This window comes from Triticum aestivum, chromosome 4D (genome assembly GCF_018294505.1).
Source record: "Triticum aestivum cultivar Chinese Spring chromosome 4D, IWGSC CS RefSeq v2.1, whole genome shotgun sequence".
In the NCBI taxonomy this organism is placed as follows: domain Eukaryota; kingdom Viridiplantae; phylum Streptophyta; class Magnoliopsida; order Poales; family Poaceae; genus Triticum; species Triticum aestivum.
In genome coordinates, this window is record NC_057805.1 from 131,203,806 (window position 1) to 131,226,493 (window position 22,688).

Below are 22,688 nucleotides of genomic sequence, written 5' to 3' on the forward strand. Positions count from 1 at the left end.
TAGACCAGACCACATGGCGACGGTTTGCAAACATCCATTGGACAACTTGCATGAACGGGTGTGACCCTGATGTGCTGATATAGATTGGTCCGCAAGAGCGGCAACTTAGGCACTTCTATTGAGCGGCACGGCAAGGACAATCATATGTGATATAACGCCATCTTGAAATAATTGTCCTGCATATAAAAAAGAAACAGACCAAAGTAATTGTTCTCAGACGAATTAACATGCTGATAAAGTACAGAGGAAAGATATCACCTGATGTATTTGGACAACAGATGTGAAACATCTGCCAGAATCTTTCCAGGATGTCTTGTACTGCGATTTCAACCTTTGAATAGAAAAAAGTACTACCAGTACTTGGCCTTGTGTGGGATGCAACAGTGACAGTAGCGACAACAAATTTTTTCTTCAGGGAACTACGGCGGGCAAAAGCCAGCCTGAACTCATTTATTAATTTTAAAGTTTAAAAGAGAATATATACAGAGGGAGGGGCAAAGGAAAAGAGGGAAACATCAAATAAAAACTACTATGCTACATCTAGCCGGGACAACATGTTTCCCCAGTCGATCAGAATTTGTTTGCGATTCTCCTTTCCACATTGATGAGCCCAAAGAAAGAGGTCTTGCGATGCCCGCCGAAGAACGCAGCCCAAAGACTCATCTTCTTGCTTGAAAACTTTAGCGTTCCTTCTATTCCACATGCTCCAGAGGATGGACATAGTAACCGTATTGCGAAAGTTGCAAGCAGGTGAACACCCTTGCAGGTCTTGGATGGAAGAACAATCTGAAGGGTTGATGTTTAGCGAGTCCACAGTCATCCAAGCTTGAGTGGCAACATGGCAGTGAATTAGCATGTGGGAAGTAGACTCCGTTTCCGAACAGAAAGGGCAGGTATCGGAGTCCGGTAGGTCCCTCTGGAAGCGACGCTCGTTGGTAAACAGTCTTCCTCCATGCGCCAGCCAGATAAATAACCTACACCGATTAGTCGCATAGTTCTTCCTCCAGATGAATTCAGAGAACTGATCATCCGGCCGAGATGAGAAAGCAGCTCCATATGCAGAAGCAACAGAAAGAGGCTTATCGTTGATCCTGCATAAACGGTTATCCGGTACCTGCGGCATCAAGTTAACTGTGGCTAAAACAGTACGCAGGCAAAGAAGCTCGTTAGTAGCAGCGATGGTCAGACGTGGTTGTAACGAAAGACGAAGATCCTCCGCTGAAAGAACAAACGCTACAGATACATTAGGTTTTGTAACATGGGAGAAAAGACTTGGGAAGCGAGCAGCCAAGGTATCGTTGCCGATCCATAGATCCAACCAAAACGCGGTTGAGACACCGTTACCGATCTTGACGTGGGTAATAGAGCGGAAGAAAGGGAGACCAGACAGGAGGTCCTTCCAAAAAATTGTGTGTAGTCTATGAGTGTCACCAATGTAGTGCCCGCCTTCCCAACCATACGTGGAGGCAAGCCAAGAGTCCCAAGAGCCAAGACCGGGATGGTGTATTTTACTGAGGGATTTTAGAAGCAGGCAAATATTATGAGTACGAAGGCATCTAAAGCCCAGGCCGCCCTTCTTAGTGGGGGCACAGACGTCTGCCCAAGCAACTTTGCATTGACCCCCATTCATGTGGTCATCGCCAGCCCAAAAGAAAGCACGGCACCGCTTGTCAATCTCCTGAATAGAACCAACAGGAAGCAGCATAACGCTCATAACATAGGTGGGAAGAGCTCGAATTGCAGAGTTGACAAGAACTGCCCTACCGGCCGCAAAGAGAAGGTGTCCTCGCCAACCAGCTAACCTTTTGTCAACCTTAGCAATTAACGGGTGGAAATCTATTAGACGAAGTTTGTGGGTAGACAAAGGGAGACCAAGATAGTTCTGCGGGAAAGTAGCGACCGAGCAACCCAACATACTTGCCATGCGAGCGGCCACAGAAGGGTCAACATGGATTGGGGCAAAAGTGCTTTTAGCAAAATTGATGTGGAGACCCGTGGCGAGGGAGAAATTGAGCAGGATAGATTTTAGGGAGGCAAGGTTATCTTCGTCTGCCTTTATGATAATTAGAGTGTCATCCGCGTATTGAAGGACAGGACATGGCGAGTTGGGAACAATTGGGTGCTGCAGCAGCCCCTGAGCTGAGGCCTCTAGGATCATGCGTTGGAGGATATTGGCAATAATGATGAAGAGGTAAGGTGAAATGGGGTCGCCTTGTCTGAGACCATTTTTACATTGAATCCAGTTCCCAGGAACGGCGTTAAGAAGAATAGCCGATTGGCCAGAGTCGTTCAGCATCATAATCCAACGAATCCAAGTTTCTGAAAAGCCTTTGGCTTGAAGGATACGATAAAGACTCTCCCAAGAGACAGAGTCAAAGGCTTTCCTAAAATCCAATTTTAAGACTAAGGCCGGGCATTTTCTTTTGTGGCAAGCTTTGCACAATATCAGCTGCGAGAATGAAGTTTTCCGAGATACACCGTCCTTTGATAAAGCCGGATTGATCCACATGGACAAGATCACGAATAACCGGCTGAACTCTAATAGAAAGGCACTTGGAGCAGAGTTTGACCGAGCAGTTTTGAAGGGAAATCGGACGCATCTGGTCAGGGTCAGTTGTGCCAGGTTTTTTGGGGATGAGGACAATGTAAGCTTTGTTGATACGCCTAAGATCTGCAGAGCAGGAGTGGAAACTGTTGAGAAGGGATAGAAGGTCATTTTTAACTAGGTCCCAATTGGCCTTGTAGAAAGCTGGCCCAAAACCGTCTGGTCCGGGGCTAGCATTATCGTTCATGTCGAAGAGGGCCGTTTTAATCTCCTCGAGAGAGAAGGGGCGAGTCAAATCGAGAGACTGAGAGGGTCTTAGACGAGAGCCGGATACTAGCTCATTTAGATTGGGAGGAATAGAACAGGCTATAGGGGTACCAATGACAAGTTTAAAGTAGTCACGAAGAACACGATGCTTGCCGGAGTGGGAAGAGACCTCGCTACCATCTATGTTGAGGGATTTAATTTGGTTTTTACGCAGCCTGATCGTAGAGCAAACGTGGAAGTAGTCCGTGTTCTCATCACCGAGCACACAGTCCTTGATTTTAGCCCGTTGCCACCGGTAAACAGCAGCTAGGGCGTTGTGCCGGTGAAGGGACAGAGAAACCTGCGTGCGAAGAGAGCGTTCTAAGGAGGAGAGCGAGCGGAATTCTTCTATTTTGTCTAGGAAGGTGATGACCGTGTGGCAGTTTTTAGTGATCACAAGAGGAGATCTAGCTTGCTTGGCCCAGGCCTTAGCAGCTGCGCGCACTCTCTTAAGTTTGAGACATAAGTGGCCCAAGTGGGTAGATGGGACAACACTATTCCAATTTTGCAAAATGATGTTCATGAAAGGTTGTAAGTGCAGAAGGCCGTTGTTGAACCGGAAGACCGAAGGCGTGGGAACTTTGGACGCAGCAATGAGAACAAGCGGCACATGATCAGAAGTTGACCGGCAAGCGGACATGATTGTGGAGTCCGGCAAGCGACAACAATTTTCATCAGCCTGGTGGCTGCTCATGGTACATGCACCCGCGACTCTCCGGCCAGACACGCCATCGTGGCACCTCTCTTTTTTAGATTTAGACAATAAACGCCCAGACCTTTTGAATTTTCTTCCGACCGGCCATACTCATCTCTTTTACTCATACCTTCATTAGCAGGCACAAGGGTGCATGAGGTGTGGCTGGGTCATTTACCCATACAGAGTAGGAATTTGAGGGGGCGGCCGTACCACAGCGACAGAGGCGGCGGCTCAGAGGCACACAGGGCTGGCTCGTGAGAGGCGCGGTTCAATAGCCACAAGGGAGGCCGAGCCGGGAGGAGCAACAATGACAGTGACGGCGCGGCCGCTCGCAGTGCAGCGGCAGAGGCGCGGCCATGGCCAGAGGGAAGGCAGCAGTGAGCCAGCGCCGTTTTGCAAGAAAGAGCGGGCCGGGTCGTGGCCACGGCGGCCTTGACGTGCGGGCGAAGAAGCAGGGCGACAAGGCGAAGGCGAGGCAGCTCATCGGTGACCCGGCAGCGACTCGGCGAGGCCGGCTTGTAGCGGAAAGTTGAGCAGTAGGCCGGCAGCGGAGGACCGGTGACAATGAATGGAACAGTAGCGCATGGAGTCAGATCGGCGGGACTGGTGGAGGCCACGGCAGCGGCGCCTCATGGTGGCAGATGCAACTTGGCGGCTTGACGCACACGCGGAAACAGGCTGTTGTAGTGGTGATGGCTTATAACATGGCTGGCTTGAAGCGACTCAAGGATAGCAGCAGCACCCAGCAGGAGGAGGGGACAGGCGGCTCAACACAGAGGCGAGGCCGCGGTCAGCTCAATGCGCGGGACTGTAGAATTAGCGACTGGGACAGAGGCCGGGGCGGCTTGACACGGCCGTGGAGCAGGGGCGCCGGCAGTTCGGGCGCGGAGGCAAACCGGTGACGGTGGCGCAGCAATAGAGGCACGCCGGCGAGGCACAGCCGCGGCCGCGGAGGTGACGACGGGGCGGCGAGGCTCGGGATGAACGGAGGAGAAAAGCGTCGAGGCAGCAGGCTTTTGACCCGGGGCCACGGCCACACGCAGCAGAGGCGGAGGCGGTGCTGCTCGTGACAGAGCGGCTCAACAAGGCCTCGGGCGGCGATTGGAGGTGGCAGAGAACCGCGGCGGGCCGACAAGGCGGCGGCAAAAGATCCGGCTGCGCATCTCAGCAGCGACAGCGGAAGACGCTCGAGGCGAGCGTGTCATGGCTGTAGAGTCAAGGCGAACGGTGGCCCGGACGGCGGCTGATGCAGGCCGACGAAGGCGAAGGGGAGCCGTAGACTTGGTGGAAACAGGTCCGTGGTGGCAGCTTTGACGAGGCGTAAAGCGGTGGCTTCGATGGAGCCCAGCGGAGAGGAGCATAACTTCAACTCTGAGGCAGCAGGTGGATTTTGACGGTGGTGTCTCCCGTGAGCAGCAGTGGTGGCCACCGCGTGGTACTATCGAACCGCCGCCGAGCTTGCTTCGGTTGCGGACACAAGGACAAACGATGGACGCAGCAGTACTTTGGAAATAGGCATTTCATCAGTTGGTTACCATCTTTCCTCATGCAATCAGCCTATACTTGATGCTCATAGCAGTACCAGTAGTTTTGATCTCCTTCCTTCTTTTGACATCGCTGTGTTTTCCCCGAGCCCCGCGTTGTACTCATCTAATTTGAGGGCTGCTTCGGGACTTGAGCCTGTAACCCAGTAGTAGCAACTTGGGGGACTCGGCGGATCAGACAGCGAGGTGGATCAGACAACGAAAACTCTTTTGTCCGTTTCGATGGGAAGTACGATTTGACAGATTGTAGTACTCGGCCAGAACCAATCTCCCGTGGGTTTAACCGATCGCCTCGCGTCAGCGGCGCTCAGAACTCCAAACCCTAATTTTTTATCTCGATCTCATATATGTTGTGCCAGTACTCCTTCATCTGGCTTATCGCGTCGACTCTTCTTGATCCGGACAGTTGCGAGCTTCTTGATCTCTGAAGAATTTCCTTCAAGAACACACCACCATGCGCAAGCCTCACGGTGGGCGCCAACTGTCATGGAATTGTCACGGTAAAAGTCCTAGGATGAGGACTTAGTCGTGAGGCCAATGCATCTTTGTAGTAGCTTGAGAGGGGTTGAACGGAATCGAGAGACGCAACACAAGACAAGGACTTAGACAGCTTCGGGACCGGGGAAATATCATCCGGTAATAGCCCTACATGCTGTTTGAGGCTAGGTCTCATTATGCTCATGAGGGAGTTGCCGTATAAGCCGGCTCCCCTTTAGTTGTGTCTAGCCTTAGCGATTATTTTCTCCTTCCTCTTGGGGTGCCCTATCCCTCCTTATATAAGTTGGAGGGCGGGTTACATGTGGAGTCCTAGTAGGATTAGAACTATCTATTACAAGTGGAATCCTAGTCTTGCTTCCTTTGTAAGGAAAAACTCCTTATGCCTTTCCTCTTAAGCCGGCCCACCATTAACATGAGACGGCCTTCTGGGCATTGGGCCTTGTCATCCGTCTGACCCGCCCGCCGGGTCACCAGTGAGTCATAATGTTCAGGCGGGTTACCTGTAAACCGCCAGGTCAGGGCGGGTCGACAGTGAGTCGCCAAGTGTCAGCCGGGTCTCAAGTAAACCGCCAAGTCCGGCCGGGTCATATTTCCGGCCGGGTCATACCGCGGGGTATATCCCCGACACGGCGGTTTTGGGTAATTTCTCCTTTACAGAATTAAAAATCAACATTACCTAGTGATTGTACTAAACAGTGTTTTCTTGTTCGATTGCAGACCTTCTACAGGTGTTCTGAGGAAGACGAGGCGGAGGCGGCTAGGGTTCTCAAAGCCGAGTGCAAGCGCCTACTTTAGAACTTACGGCACGAGGCTAGGGTGCAGGCTGTTCGAGACTACTATGCCTCGACTAACATTAGGAGGGCCAAGAAGAAGTGCCACCACAAGTATCTGAGTAAGGAGAAGTACATGAAGGTAATTACCTATTCTTAAGGCCTTGTACTTAGTTTCCTTGATTTCATTCGTAGGCGTACCGTTGAAATTTCTCTTTTCCAAACTTAGGTGCCCCCGAGATGGTGTGCGGATATGATGGACTGTTGGGAGGCGTTGGTGGATGAGTGGTGCTCTCCCCAATGGCTAGCCGAACACAACAAGGCCAGTGATAAGCGTGCCCAAATGCGAGGTGTGCCACACCATCAAGGGTGCTCCAACCTGTTTGAGTACGGGGATCACTGGGTATGTGGTTTGATCCCTTAACAATTCATGCAATTTCATTCTTCATGCTAGCTTCAGCCCTTTACTAATATGTTGTTCCTCTCTTTTAGGCGAAACACAACAAGAAGGACGTGCCACCGCTGTACGACCTCTATGCCATGGCCCATAGTGCCCCATTCAAGAAGGCCAAGGCATTCTCTGAGGATGACCTCGATCATCCAGAGAGCTTCACCAACATCTCCTCCCACAACAAGCTCGTGAGGTACAGAGACTTTGGGAAGGTGATGAAAGGAGATGACTTCAACCCGAGCCAGAGTCCTTTTGATCCGGGGCTCGTGATGCTATCTGGTGAGGGGAGGAAACATGGCTCGGTAGCCATTGGGGATGGACTGATACATTGTCCTAGAAGTCTCCCGGAGATCAAGAAGCGTCACGCAAGGTCTCTTCCTAAGATACCGCCTCGACCACAGCCAGTGGAGCTCGCCATCGAAGCTAGGGCCCAGGAGCTTCTAGAGGAGGCAAACAGGCAGGCCAAGCAGAGGGAGATCGAGCTAGAGGAGAGGACGGCTAGTCTGTTGGAGGCGGAGAGGAACCGGAACGACGCGTCTCACCGGGCCCTATACGAGCTCCTCGTGGTAAGTTTCTCCTGCATATTAGCCAAATCATGCAGGTAATGTTCATTTTATTACTAACTAATATGACTGACTCGTGAAAACAAAATGTGCAGCCCGTGTGCGAGAAAAACGGTCAGACCCCTCGCCGACGCCTCAGATTGCTATAGCGAACACGGTGAGTTTCATTTGAATGGTCATTAGTTACTAGTTTTCACATTTCAATTGCATCATGCTAACGAGACATTGCAAATGATCTTTGGTGCAGCATGCCTCCCGACAAGCATCGACCGATCCTTCTCCGACTCGCACTGGCGCAACCCCGACCCCGACCGGTCCTTCTCCGTCTGGCACTGCCGCAAACCCGACCGGTCCTTCACCTCCGTGATGACGGTAAGACCTAGACTTAGCTTTATTTCCTCCAAAATTCTTATCATTATGACCTAGACTTAGCTAATCTTCCTCCAAAATAACATAGTTAGCTTACTTAGCTCGAAAATGATCTATACTTAGTTTTGTTTCCTCCGAAATGACCTAAGTTAGCTCAAATATGCTAAGTTATCTCTAATATTCTTAGTTACCTAGGTTTGATCAATAATGACATACACTTAGCTTACATATGTAGAAAATGGCATAATTAGCATACTTAGGTTTGAAATGGCATAATAATCTTGGTAACATCATATATGTCATATAGTTAGCTTATTTTCCTCTAAAATAACATAGTAAGCCTAATTAGCTCCAAAATGATCAATTTTACCTAAGTTAGCTCCAAAATGACCTAAGTTAGCTCTAAGTTAGCTGTAAAATGCTAAATTTGCTGTAATATGCTTAGTTACCTGGGTTAGCTCAATAAAGACCTATAATTAGCTTACTTGTGTCAAAAATGGCATAATATGCTTAATTAACTCAAAAATGGCAAAAATTAGCTAGGCTAGCTCCAAAATGACCAAGTTTACCTAGGTTAGCTCCAATATGATCCATTTTACCTAGGTTAGCTCCAACATGACCTATTTACCTAGCTTAGCTCTAAAATGACCTACACACTTAGCATTTTTACCTAGCTTAGCTAAAAAATGGCATTTTTGTACCTTAGTTAGAAGAAGAAGATAAAGAAGAGGATAGGAGAAAAAGAAAGAGAAGATAAATTCTTCTTCTTCTATTTTCTTCTTCTTTTTCTTGTAGCTAGTTTTCTTCTTTAGTTAGAAGAAGAAGAAGATAAAGAAGAGGAGAGGAGAAAAAGAAAGAGAAGATAAATTCTTCTTCTGTTTCTTCTTCTTTTTCTTCTAGCTAGTCTTCTTCCTTAGTTAGAAGAAGAAGATGATGAAGAAGAAGAGGAGAGGAGAAAAAGAAAGAGAAGATAAATTCTTCTTCTTCTTTTTCTTCTTTTTCTTCTAGCTAGTCTTCTTCTTCTTTTTCTTCTAGCTAGTCTTCTTCTTCTTCTTATAACTTTCATCTTTCCTAATTTGCAGATTTGCTTTAGATGAGGAAGCTTGCATTGATGGAGTGTACTCTTCTCCTGATGCTTCCTTTTGGATATGTTGATATGTTGGATATGAGAAACTTGTTTTGGATATGTATGTATGGATATGTTGTTGGAAACCATTATATATGTTGTTGGAAACTTGTATGTTGGATATGTTCAGTGGAAACTTATTGTTAATATGCTTGTCGCAATTATTTTCAAATGTGTGTGTATATATCTATATATATATATATCTGAAATTCTGTCAAATTAAATGAATTTAAGAAAAGTCAGAAAAAACAGGGGCTATACAGGCTCTTTGCCGTCTGCTGGCAGACGGCAAAGAGCTTTTCCCTCAGCCAGCAGATGGCAAAGCTGCCACGTGGCAGCTACCTGTGCAACCTGGGGGCACTGGGCTGGCCTATATGGTTGCTTTGCCGTCTGCTGGCAGACGGCAAAGACCTTTTCCTCTTTGTCGTCCGCTAGCGGACGGCATAGCATGCCACATGGCTGCAGTCTAGGCTTGCCTATATGGGCACTTTGCCGTCTGCTGGTAGACGGCAAAGATGCAAAAGACTTTGCCGTCTGCCAGTAGACGGCAAAGCACGCCCTTAACCCCCTAACGGACCTAACCTTCCACGTGTGTCATCCAGGCTCTTTGTCGTCTGCTGGCGGACGACAAAGACCATTTCATCTTTACCGTCCGCCAGCACGGGCAAAGAGCCCTTCTCCGTAGCCTATTCAGGCGGACATGTTGTCGTCTGCTGGCTGACTGCAAAGGCCTTTGTCGTCCGCCAGGCATGCCTTTGCCGCCAGCCATGGCAGACGGCAAAGTGTCTGATTCCTGTAGTGATAACAGAATTATAATTGCATATTTATTGAAAAACAGAAGCAAAAAACATAAAATAAAATTGGGTTGCCTCCCAACAAGCGCTACTGTTTTATGCCCCTAGCTAGGCATATTGCATAGATCTAGGTATTGTCATCTTTGGTATTAAATCCAAAAGTGACCCTCATAATAGATTCATATGGCAACTTAATTTTCTTTCTCGGAAAGTGTTACATGCCCTTCCTTAATAGAAATTGAAATCTAATGTTTCCTTCTTTCATATCAATAATTGCTCCAATCGTTCTAAGGAAAGGTCTACTAAGAATTATGAGCATGTAGGATTGCAATCAATATCAAGAACAATAAAACCTATGAGCACATGCAAATAGGAACATCATTAATTCTACCCATAGGTTTTTTAACAGTAGAATCCGCTAGGTGCAAATTCAAAGAACAATCATCAAGTTTATGGAAACCTAGCACATCACATAAAGTTTTTGGAATAGTGGAAATGCTAGCACCCAAATCACACAAAGCATTGCACTCATATATTTAATCTTAACTTTAATAGTAGGTTCACATTCATCATATAGCTTTCTAGGGATTGAAACTTCCAACTCACAAGTTTTTCTTCAAAAGATTTCATCATAGCATTAATGATATGTTTAGTAAAAGCCTTATTTTGATTATAAGCATGAGGTGAATTACGCATAGATTGCAACAAGGAAATACACTCATTCAAAGAACAATTTTCATAATTATACTCCTTGAAATCGACAAGAGTGGGCTCATCACTAGTTAAAGTTTTGACCTCGCCAAACCCACTTTTTATCAATTTTTTCATTAAGATCTTCACCCTCCAAATTATTGGGATGCCTTCTAGCTAAAGTTGACTCCTCTCCAGTCCCTTATTTATCAAGTTTTATATTAGCAAACAAAGATTCAATAGGATTCACACCAATCACTTTAAGATCTTCATCATAATTATCGCAAAAACTAGAAGAACATACTTTTTCTAGCCATTCTCTCTTAGCACGCAACCTAGCGGTTCTCTCCCTACTCTTATTAATATAAATTTGAATAGATTTAGGAGGCTCATTAATATCAAGCTTGGGTGGCATAGAACTAATCTTAAAGGAATCAATCTCATGAGAAATTCTCTCAACGTTTCTAGCCACATTATGAATCTTAAGCAATTTTTCTTCTACCATAGCATTGAAAATCTTTTGGGAGTTAATAAAATCTTTAATGTTATTCTAAATATAAGAGGGTGTCTTATTATAATTTCCATAAGAATTGTTGTAGGAATTACCATAATTATTAGAGGAATTACTAGGAAAAGGCCTAGGATTAAATTTGCCACTATACGCGTTATTACCAAAATTGTTCCTACTGACAAAATTCACATCCATAGATTCATTATTATTCTCAATCAACGTGGAAAAAGGAATATCATTAGGTTCAATAGGAGCACTCTTTCTAGCAATCAATTTCATAAGTTCATCCATCTTTCCACTTAAAGTATTAATTTCTTCAATAGCATGCACTTTTTTACTAGTAGAAGATCTTTCGGTATGCCATTGAGAGTAATTTGCCATAATATTGTCTAGGAGTTTAGTAGCTTCTCCTAATGTGATTTCCATAAAAGTACCACCCATGGCGGAATCTAAAAGATTTCTAGATGCAAAATCCAATCCAGCATAATTTTTTTTTATCATCATCCATAAACTTAAACCATGAGTAGGGCAATTTCTTACCATTAACTTCATCCTCTCCCATGATTGTGCAAAATGTTCATGATCAAGTTGTATAAAATTCATTATATCATTCCTAAGATAGATGATCTTAGTGGGAGGAAAATACTTGGAAATAAAAGCATCCTTGCACTTACTCCATGAATCAATACTATTTTTTGGCAAGGATGAAAACCAATTTTTAGCATTATCTCGTAATGAGAACGGAAATAGCTTCAATTTAATAATATCAGTATCCACATATTTTTTATTTTGCATATCACACAATTCCATGAAAGTATTAAGATGGGATGCATCATCTTCATTAGGACTACCAGAAAATTGTTCTTTCATAACAAGATTCAACAAAGCGGCATTAATTTCATAAGATTCTGCACTAGTGGCGGGAGCAATCGGAGTACTAATAAAATCATTATTATTAGTGTTGGAAAAATCACACAACTTAGTATTCTCTTGAGACATCGTGACAAAACAAGCAATCTAGCACACAAGCAAACAAAAAGCAAACGAAAAAGCGAACGAAAAGAAGGCAAATATTTTTGTGTTTTTTGAAAAGATTTTAGAAGTGGGGAGATGAAGACGAGAGGCAAATGGAAAATCATGTAAATGCAAGAGATGAGAGTTTATGATGGGTACTTGGTAGGCTTGATGTAGATCCTCCCCGGCAACGGTGCCAGAAATTCTTCCTGCCACTTCTTGAGCTTGCGTTGGTTTTTCCCTTGAAGAGGAAAGGGTGATGCAGCAAAGTAGAGATAAGTATTTCCCTCAGTTGAGAACCAAGGTATCAATCCAGTAGGAGGAACACACAAGTCACCGATGGTTGCACCTACACAAACAAACAAATACTTGCACCCAACGCGATAAAGGGGTTGTCAATGCCTTCACGGTTACTTCCAAGGATGAGATCTGATAGAGATAGGTATAAAAGATAAATAAAATTGCAAAATAAGATAAAGATGTATAAATTGCAGAAATGTATTTTTGAGTTTTTGATTTTGTAGATCTAAAAATATAATGATAAAAATAGACCCGAGGGCCAGAGTTTTCACTAGAGGCTTCTCTCTTGAAAGAACGCATACGGTGGGTAAACAAATTACTATTGAGCAATTGATAGAAAAGCGCATAGTCATGAGGATATCTAAGGCAATGATCATGAATATAGGCATCACGTCCATGACAAGTAGACCGACTCCTGCCTACATCTACTACTATTACTCCACACATTGACCGCTATCCAGCATGCATCTAGTGTATTAAGTTAACAAGAACGAAGTAACGCCTTAAGCAAGAGGACATGATGTAGAGGGATAGATCCAATCGATATGAACAAACCCCATATTTTTATCCTTAATGGCAACAATACAAATACATGCATGTCCCCATTTGTCACAGGGAATAAGCACCGCAAGATTGAGCCCATTACAAAGCACCTCTCCCATGGCAAGAAAAATCAATCTAGTTGGCCAAACCAAATAAATAGATCGGAGAGAAATACAAAGCTATCTTAATCATGCATAAAAGAGTCCAGAGAAGACTCAAATTAATATTCATAGATAATATGATCATAAATGCACAATTCATCGGATCTCAACAAGCGCACCGCAAAAGAAGATTACATCGAATAAATCTCCAAGAACATCGAGGAGAACATTGTATTGAACATCAAAGAGTGAGAAGAAGCCATCTAGCTACTAGCTATGGACCCATATGTCTGTGGTAAACTACTCACACATCATCGGAAGGGCAACAAGTTTGATGTAGAAGCCCTCGTAGTTGAATACCCCTTCGACGGAGTACCGGAAAAGGCCTCCAGATGGGATCTCGTGAGAATAGAAGCTTGCGGCGGTGGGAGAGTATTTTTGGTGTGCCCTCTGGTCTACAGGGAATATTTGGGTATTTATAGAAGAAGAATTATGGTTAGAGGTGCCACAGGGGGCCCACAAGCCTGCCCCCCTAGGGCGCGCCCTCCGAGCTTGCCACCAATCTGTGGCCCCTTTGACCTCCTCTCGGAGGTTCTTGGATGTCTTGTGGTCCAAGAAAAATTTTCAAAAAGTTTCGTTCCATTTGGTATTGATTTTTTGTAAACGAAAAACAAGAAAAAAAATAGCAACTAGCACTTGGCACTAGGTTAATAGGTTAGTCCCAAAAAATGATGTAAAATAGCATATTAATGCATACAAAACATCCAAGATTGATAATATAATAGCATGGAACAATAAAAAAATATAGATATGTTGGAGATGTATTAGTCCCCCCCCCCCGATGGCAACCCGGTTTGTCGTATTCGAGATCTTCAAGAAGATTTCCCTCAAGAAGTCCCGAGATCTAGCATGATCTGCCGGCCCATACACCACCACTAACACCCACACCTAAAATTATTATTGCGTTGGAGCAAATCTACTGCCAAGAAGAACTCCCCGCTTGAGAATGAGATCACATCCAATGTGTATTTATTCATCCCGACTAGAATCCCTCCCAATCGACCATTAGCCGGAACCCACTCCCAATGGAACGGGAGAGCTCACGGCAAGGAGTCTAACTCTATCTACGAGAAGGATGCGCGAATGGCCTCCTGAAGCCCGACAAAATCGAGGCATCGATCATAGATGTATTGGATCAGTTGTCGTCTTCTGTCCCGCTGCCCGAACCCTCTCATGTCTCAAGTTCCAGATGATGCCCCTCATTGGGTCCCTATGGGAGACCGGGCCCCCACCCCTTTGTTTGTTTGGTACATCTGGCCCGTGGTTCCCCTTCCTCTCCCACGGTTGTGGCCACGGCCACGGCCCCTCCCTCTGCCACGACCCGAGGCTACACAACCCGGTGATGTAGCTTGAAATTGCGTCGGTATTTCCCCAAAGAGGAAGGGATGATGCAGTACAGCTATGGTAGGTATTTCCCTCTGTTGTGAAACCAAGGTATGAATCCAGTAGGAGAACCAAGCAACACTATGTAAACGGTACCTGCACACAAAGAACAAATACTTGCAACCCGACACGTATGAGGGGTTGTCAATCCCTCTTCGGGTAATGGAGCCAGAAATTGTCAAGTTGACGGGATAAAATTTGTGTAGATTGGATAAATAGATCTCGATAAAATGCCAAATAAATAAGTAATAAAAAAGTGCAGCAAGGTATTTTTGGGTTTTTGGAATAATAGATGCAAAAACGAAAGCAAATAAAAATAGATCTCAAAGCAAATATGGTAAAGAATAGACCCAGGGGCCGTAGATTTCACTAGTGGCTCTCTCAAGAAATAGCACACGGTGGGTAAACAATTTACTGTTGGGCAATTGATAGAAGATTGAATAATTATGATTATGTCCAAGGCAATGATCAATATATAGGCATCACGTCCAAGATTAGTAGACCGACTCCTGCCTGCATCTGCTACTATTACTCCACACATCGACCGCTATCCAGCATGCATCTAGTGTATTAAGTTCATGGAAAATGGAGTAATGCAATAAGAACAATGACATGATGTAGACAAGATCTATTAATGTAGGAATAGCCCCCATCTTGTTATCCTTAATAGCAACGATACATGCGTGTCTTGCTGCCCCTTCTGTCGCTGGGAAAGAACACCGCAAGATCGAACCCATCACAAAGCACCTCTTCCCATGGCAAGAAAAAACGATCTAGTTGGCCTAACTAAACCAAAGATTCAAAGAAGAAATATGAGGCTTTAAATAATCATGCATATAAGGGATCAAAAGAAGACTCAAATAATATTCATGGATATAGATTAGACCATAAACTCAAAGTTCATCGGATCCCAACAAACACACCGCAAAAAGAGTTACGTCAAATAGATCTCCAAGAGACCATTGTATTGAGAATCAAAAGAGAGAGAGGAAGCCACCTAGCTACTCACGTAGGTCTATGGTGAACTACTCACGCATCATCGGTGAGGCACCAATGAGGATGATCAACCCCTCCGTGATGGTGTCTAGATTGGATCTCGTGGTTCTGGAACTTGCGGCGGCTGGAGTTGTGTTTTGTCGACTCCCCTAGGGTTTCTGGAATATTTGGGGATTTATAGGGCGAGAGGCGCTGCGGGCCAAGGGGGCAACCCCCTGGGCGCACCAGGGCCACCTAGCGCGCCCTGGTGGGTTGTGCCTAGGGGTGGGCATAAAAACCGAGAACCGAAGACCGGAGCCGAAAAAACCGAGACCCAAGCCAAAAAAACCAAGGGCTGAAACTTCGGTTGTTCACTCGGTCACAGAACATCAGAAACCGATATTACATCGGTGGATTCGGTTGTTCGATCATGTTGACTGAATCTCCCGAATTAACCGAACACATGCAGCCCCGCTTCGTGCATATTAAGGCCATCGTACTAAGCCCACTAGAAAAAGCCCAATAACTACTGCACGTCGTATCCTCGATTCGCTAGATGCTTCGCCCTAGGTCCCTCATTACATCACACAGCGGCGCCGCTCCTTTATTCCCCTTGTCGCGTAATACCAGTGGCCGCCGGTTGCGTGCGTGCATCTATGCGTCTTATGTGGTGGCTGCAGCCTGCGACTGTGCACACATGTGTCCTGCGCGGTGGCTGCCGGCGGCGCACATGGCTCCCTCGCGATGGGTAATGGCCAACGACACCCATCCCTTCAACACGTTCGTGGGCTCGCGGGTAGCACCCATTCATGGCCGGCTGCCTGCTTCCGACGATGCATCAACCCCTGTATGTTACAGATGTTTCAATTAATTCATGTTCGCTCGTTCACATTTTCTTGACAAAGATTGGAGCCCCGATTTCTTCCTCCAAGTCAAACTATCGGGTCTCTTCGGTAGTAACCAAGGACTGAACCGATTTTCTGGTTGACCGAAGTATCGGTCACTAATTTCTTCCAGGACCGATCGGTCAGGAAAAGCACAGAACTGAAATTCAAAATAACCCAATGCACCGAACCAATTTGTTCGGTCTAACCGAATGCCCAGGCCTAGTTGTGCCCACCTCGGGCCTCCCCTCTGGTACTTCTTTGGCCCACAGGGTGTCTTCTGGTCCAAAAAATTCTCAAAAAAGTTTCACTGCGTTTGGACTCCGTTTGGTACTGATATTCTGCGAAGTAAAAAAACAAGCAAAAAAACAGCTACTGGCACTGGGCACTACGTCAATAGGTTAGTCCCAAAAAATGATATAAAGTTGCTATAAAATGATTGTAAAACATCCCAGAATGATAATATAACAACATGGAACAATAAAAAATTATAGATACGTTGGAGACATATCAGCATCCCCAAGCTTAATTCCTGCTCATCCCAGAATGATAATATAACAACATGGAACAATAAAAAATGATAAAAACAGAATTTTTGATGTGAAATGTTGCCTAACATGTTCATCACATATTCTTTTATTTTGTAGCATGGACATATGGACTTTTACATGGTTTAAAGCAATAGTCTAGTTTTTACATGAAGATTTCAATACTCAAGCATATCAACAAGCAACCATGTCTCTTCAAAATATTAACACTAAAGAAAGTTATCCCTAGCCCATCATGATCAATCATTGATCCATTCATGAAACACACTCGCATATTAGCTACATCAAATGCTCAAGTATGATCATAGTGCTCCATAGTTGGTGCTTTGTAAGAGAAGATGGAGACTCAAATAAAAAATTGCATAAAGTAAATAGATAGGCCCTTTGCAGAGGGAAGTAGGGATTTGTACAGGTGCCAGAGCTCAAAGCAAAAATTGAGAGATAAAATATTTTGAGAGGCATACTTTTCCCTTCGACGAAAACGACCGAGTAATTCCCTACACTTTCCATGCTAGATATATCATAGGCGGTTCCCAAACAGAATTATTCCTTTTTCCACCATTCTTTCACAATCCATGGCTAGTCGTATTCACGGGTGCCTTCCATACCAACAATTTTTAAGGAATTTATTATTTGACAACATAAAGTAAATTTCTTTTTCATTTCGGGACTGGGCATCCCTATTACCGCCGTACTCTCATGCAATGACAAGTGAATAAACACTCATCTTGAGAATAACACATCTAGCATGGAAAATATTGGCCACCCCCTGCCACTTCATAAGCGGTACGAGCACACAAAAAGGAAATTCATTTTGAAATTTAGAGATGGCACATACAAATTTGCTTAGAACGGCACGGAAATACCGCATATAGGTAGGTATGGTGGACTCATATGGCAAAACTGGGTTTAAGGATTTTGGTTGCACAAGTAGTATTTCTACTTAGTACAAGTGGAGGCTAGCAAATAGATTGAGAAGCAACCAACCAGGAAAGGAAAAATCACATAAGTGAGCATTAAGCATAACTAACACCGAGCAATGCACCATAAGTAGGATGTAATTTCATTGCATAACTATTGACTTTCGTGCTTGCATAGGGAATCACAAACCTTAACACTTACTAAAGCATAATTACTCACCAACATGACTCACATATTACTATCATCATATCTCAAAACTATTAAAATAAATCAAGTTTATTTTGTCCAATGATCTTTGAAAGTTTTTATTATATCCCACTTGAATATCTATCACTTTGGGGCTAATTTCGTATGTTGCTTTTGATAAGCTCAAACAAATTTAAGTGAAGAACATGAGCTTAATTTTTTTTCTCTCAAAATAATATAAGTGAAGCATGAGAGAATTTCTTCAAAAATTTACTAACTCTCAAATATTCAAAGTTAAGCATGAGAGTATTTCTTCAAAAATATTAAAGCACACCGTGCTCAAAAAGATATAAGTGAAGCACTAGAGCAATTCCATAGCTCAAAAAATTTAAGTGAAGCATAAAGAGCAATTCTAAAAAATCATAACATAATTTTGGCTCTCTCAAATAGGTGTGTTCAGAAAGGATATTTGACACAAACTAAAAAGTAGAACAATCAAAGACTCATATAATACAAGATGCTCCAATCAAAAGTCATGATATGTGACAAATAAAAATATAGCTCCAAGTAAAATACCGATGGTCGTTAGAAGAAAGAGGGGGTGCCTTCCGAGGCATCCCCAAGCTTAGTTGCTTGGTTCTCCTTGAATAATAACTTGGGGTGCCATGGGATATCCCCAAGCTTAGGCTCTTTTCACTCCTTATTCCTTCATCCATCCTGATCTCACCCAAAACTTGAAAGCTTCAATCACACAAAACTCAACAAAACCTTCGTGAGATCCGTGAGTATAACAAAGCAAATCACTAAGTACTGTTGGAAACCCATTCATATTTTATTTTTGCATTATCTCTACTGTATTCCAACTTTACCATGGCTTATACCCCCCGATACAATCCATAGATCTTCAAAATAAGCACACAACGCAAAGAAAACAGAATCTGTCAAAAACAGAATAGTCTATAGTAATCTGGAAACTTCCTATACCTCTGTAACTCTTTTTTTTGAAAAATTAGGACAGCGTATGCAATTTGTATATAAATCTTTTGTAAAAAACTCAGAATTTTATCGCGCTTCTGTGATTTTAAACAATTCTGCTACTGGGTGCAAAAGTTTCTGTTTTCCAACAAGATCAAATCAACTATCACCCAACATAATCCTAAAGTATTTACTTGGCACAAACACTAATTAAACATAAAAAAACACAATCATAATAGTAGCATAATTGTGTGAACACTCAAGAACAGAAAGAAAAAGGCAAAAAATAAAATTATTCATTGGGTTGCCTCCCAACAAGCGGTATCGTTTTATGCCCCTAGCTAGGATAATGCATAGATTCAAGTATTGTCATCTTTGGTTTCCAATTCCTCAATCACACAACCAATATTCTTCAAAGATCTAGCATGCATATTTTCGATAATAATACTTCTAGGAATGAGATTGAAGAATTCATTTTTGCAAGTAGAGTTTTTTACAACTTCAACAAAGTCAGGGTGAATACTAATCATCTAAAGATCCTCTTTGTTATTATTAGAAGTTGCACCCTTGTTCTTAGTGACTTGATTAGTCTTCCCAATTTTTATGGGAGTTTTTTCAATAGTTCTAGCAGAGGCAAAAGCAGAGCTTAAATTACTAAAAAATTCTTCCAACTTATCAATCCGAGAAGGGCTCTCTCCAATTCTTTTGTTAATTATGGTTTCCTTTTTCCTTAGTAATTTGAAAACATCACCCCCTTTTGACCCAAATTTATTAGCAAGATTCTGCATCTTTTTATCCAAGTTTTCAATTTGATCTAAAGTGACCATCTTCTTTTCAATAGCATCTAATCTTTGCATAACGTGCTCAAGAGTTAAGATTGTTTCATTAATGATGATAGGTGGTGCACCCACTAGATCTCCCATGGCATTAAAAGCGTCCAAAGATGGACACATCAAGAAATTCCCACCGGTAATCGTAGCAAGGACGAATCTATACCAAGTGGTTTTGCCCACATAAAAACTGGGAAGAAGAACAATGGTAGATTGCTTACGAATAGATCTATTGTGAGCATTCAAATCATCTACCAAGCATCTTTTAGATTCTCCCCTCCCCTTTGTTTAAAATTAAGAACCTCATTCTCGGGGGTACATGAAACAGAGGAAGAACTAGCCATAACGACAAAGCAAGCAAGATGGCAAACAAAAACAGATCTGACGAGAAAACGACGAACGAAAAAGAGGGCGAATAAAACGGCATTTTTTTGTGAAGTGAGGGAGATGAAAACGAGAGGCAAATGGCAAATAATGTAAATTGCAAGGAGATGAGATTTTTTATTAGGAACCTGATAGATGTTGATGATGTCTCCCCGGCAACGGCGCCAGAAATTCCTTTTGATGTCGCTTGAAACCGCGTCGGTATTTCCCCAAAGAGGAAGGGATGATGTGGTACAGCTATGGTAGGTATTTCCCTCAGTTGTGAAACCAAGGTATGAATCCAGTAGGAGAACCAAGCAACACTATGTAAGTGATACCTGCACACAAAGAACAAATACTTGCAACCCGACGCGTATGAGGGGTTGTCAGTCCCTCTTCGGGTAACGACGCCAGAAATTGTCATGTTGACGGGATAAAATTTGTGTAGGTTGGATAAATAGATCTCAATAAAACCCAAATAAAATAAGTAATAAAAAAGTGCAGCAAGGTATTTTTGGGTTTTTGGAATAATAGATCTGAAAACAAAAGCAAATAAAAATAGATCTCAAAGCAAATATGATAAAGAATAGACCCGGGGGGCGTAGATTTCACTAGTGGCTTCTCTCAAGAAATAACACACGGTGGGTAAAAAAATTACTGTTGTGCAATTGATAGAAGATTGAATAATTATGACGATATCCAAGGCAATGATCAATATATAGGCATCACGTTCAAGATTAGTAGACCGACTCCTGCTTGCATCTACTACTATTACTCCACACATCGACAGCTATCCAGCATGCATCTAGTGTATTAAGTTCATGGAAAAATGGAGTAATGCAATATGAACGATGACATGATGTAGATGAGATCCATTCATGTAGGAATAGCCCCCATCTTGTTTTCCTTGATAACAACGATACATGCGTGTCTTGCTGCCCCTTTTGTCACTGGGAAAGAACACCGCAAGATCGAACCCATCACAAAGCACCTCTTCCCATGGCAATAAAAATCGATCTAGTTGGCCTAATTAAACAAAAGATTTGAAGAAGAAATACGAGGCTATAAATAATCATGCATATAAGATATCAAAAGAAGACTCAAATAATATTCATGGATATAGATCTGATCATAAACTCAAAGTTCATCGGATCCCAATAAACACACCGCAAAAAGAGTTACATCAAATAGATCTCCAAGAGACCATTGTATTGAGAATCAAAAGAGAGAGAGAAAGAGAGAGAGAGAGAGAGAGAGAGAGAGAGAGAGAGAGAGAGAGGAAGCCATCTAGCTACTTCCTACGGACTCGTAGGTCTATGGTGAACTACTCACGCATCATCGGAGAGGCACCAATGAGGATGATGAACCCCTCTGTGATGGTGTCCAGATTGGATCTCATGGTTCTGGAACTTGCGGCGGCTGGAATTGTGTTTCGTCAACTCCCCTAGGTTTTCTGGAATATTTGGGGATTTATAGGGCGAGAGGCGGTGCGGGAGGTCACCAAGGGTGGCACAACCCCCCGGGGCGCGCCTGAGCCTCCTGGCGCGCCCTGGTGGGTTGTGCACACTTCGGGCCTCCCCTCTGGTACTTCTTTGGTCCACTGGGTGTCTTCTGGTCCAAAAAAATTCTCCAAAAAGTTTCGCTGTGTTTGGGCTCCGTTTGGTAGTGATATTCTGTGAAGTAAAAAACAAGCAAAAAATAGCAACTAGCACTGGGCACTATGTCAATAGGTTAGTACCAAAAAATGATATAAAGTTGATCTAAAATTATTGTAAAACATCCAAGAATGATAATATAACAGCATGGAACAATAAAAAATATTATTGATGTGTTGAAGACGTATCACCCGGCGACAGTGCCTTCTCCCTGGCATGGTCGTCCAGATCTTGTGCGCAAGCCACTGACAGTCTCATGTGCTCCAGGTCCCGCCGAGCGATGGCATTAGCTATCCTGGCCTGCACGTCCTCTTGCACAGGAAAACCTTCCAACACCACTAATGGGGATCGTTCCTCGGATCCCAAGATCACACTGCTCTCCTTGGCCACACTAATAGGTGTGCATTCGCAGCAAGGGCTAAAACCTTGAAGGATGACATAGAGCGAGTGATAGGTTTGGAGGTTATACCTTGCATGACTTTGTTGGCCTTGAGCGTCATGGCCTTGTCCATCATCCTGGAGGCCTTGGAAATCGCCGCCTTCGTGCTTGTACGTGAGGCACAGACAGGTGATGTGGCAGCCGCCGCCATGCCCACTTGCACCCTGAGGCTCAAGGCCTTGTCCTGCGCCGGGCTTTGCTCATGGTCATCACGGATGCTCCCAAAGACCACCACACATTCTTCGATAGGCATGAGGTTGTCGATGAAGTCCTTGCCCTAGAAGCAGTTGTCGAGGCGGATTGGCGAGACGACGATCACCCGAGCCGAGAGCATAGCCCCCGCTTGTGTTGACATGGAGGCCCAGACTGAACCGGTGGAGATGAGCAAGGGGTGGCTAATCGGGAGTCGAGGTCGCGCTCGGGATAGGTGACTCAGCCGAAGTGATGCCAGACCCCACGGGGCGCCCGCCCCCAGTCTCCATCTCCCCTCCTGGAGATCGGCATACGCACAACCTCTTCAAGCTGGGGGCCGAGGATGCACTTCGCGCAAGATCAGCCCGGGAGTGATTGGACCCATACCGGTCCACGTCCATCAGAGGAGGAATGGACTCGCGCCGCAACATCCGTGGTGTATCCACAGCCGACAA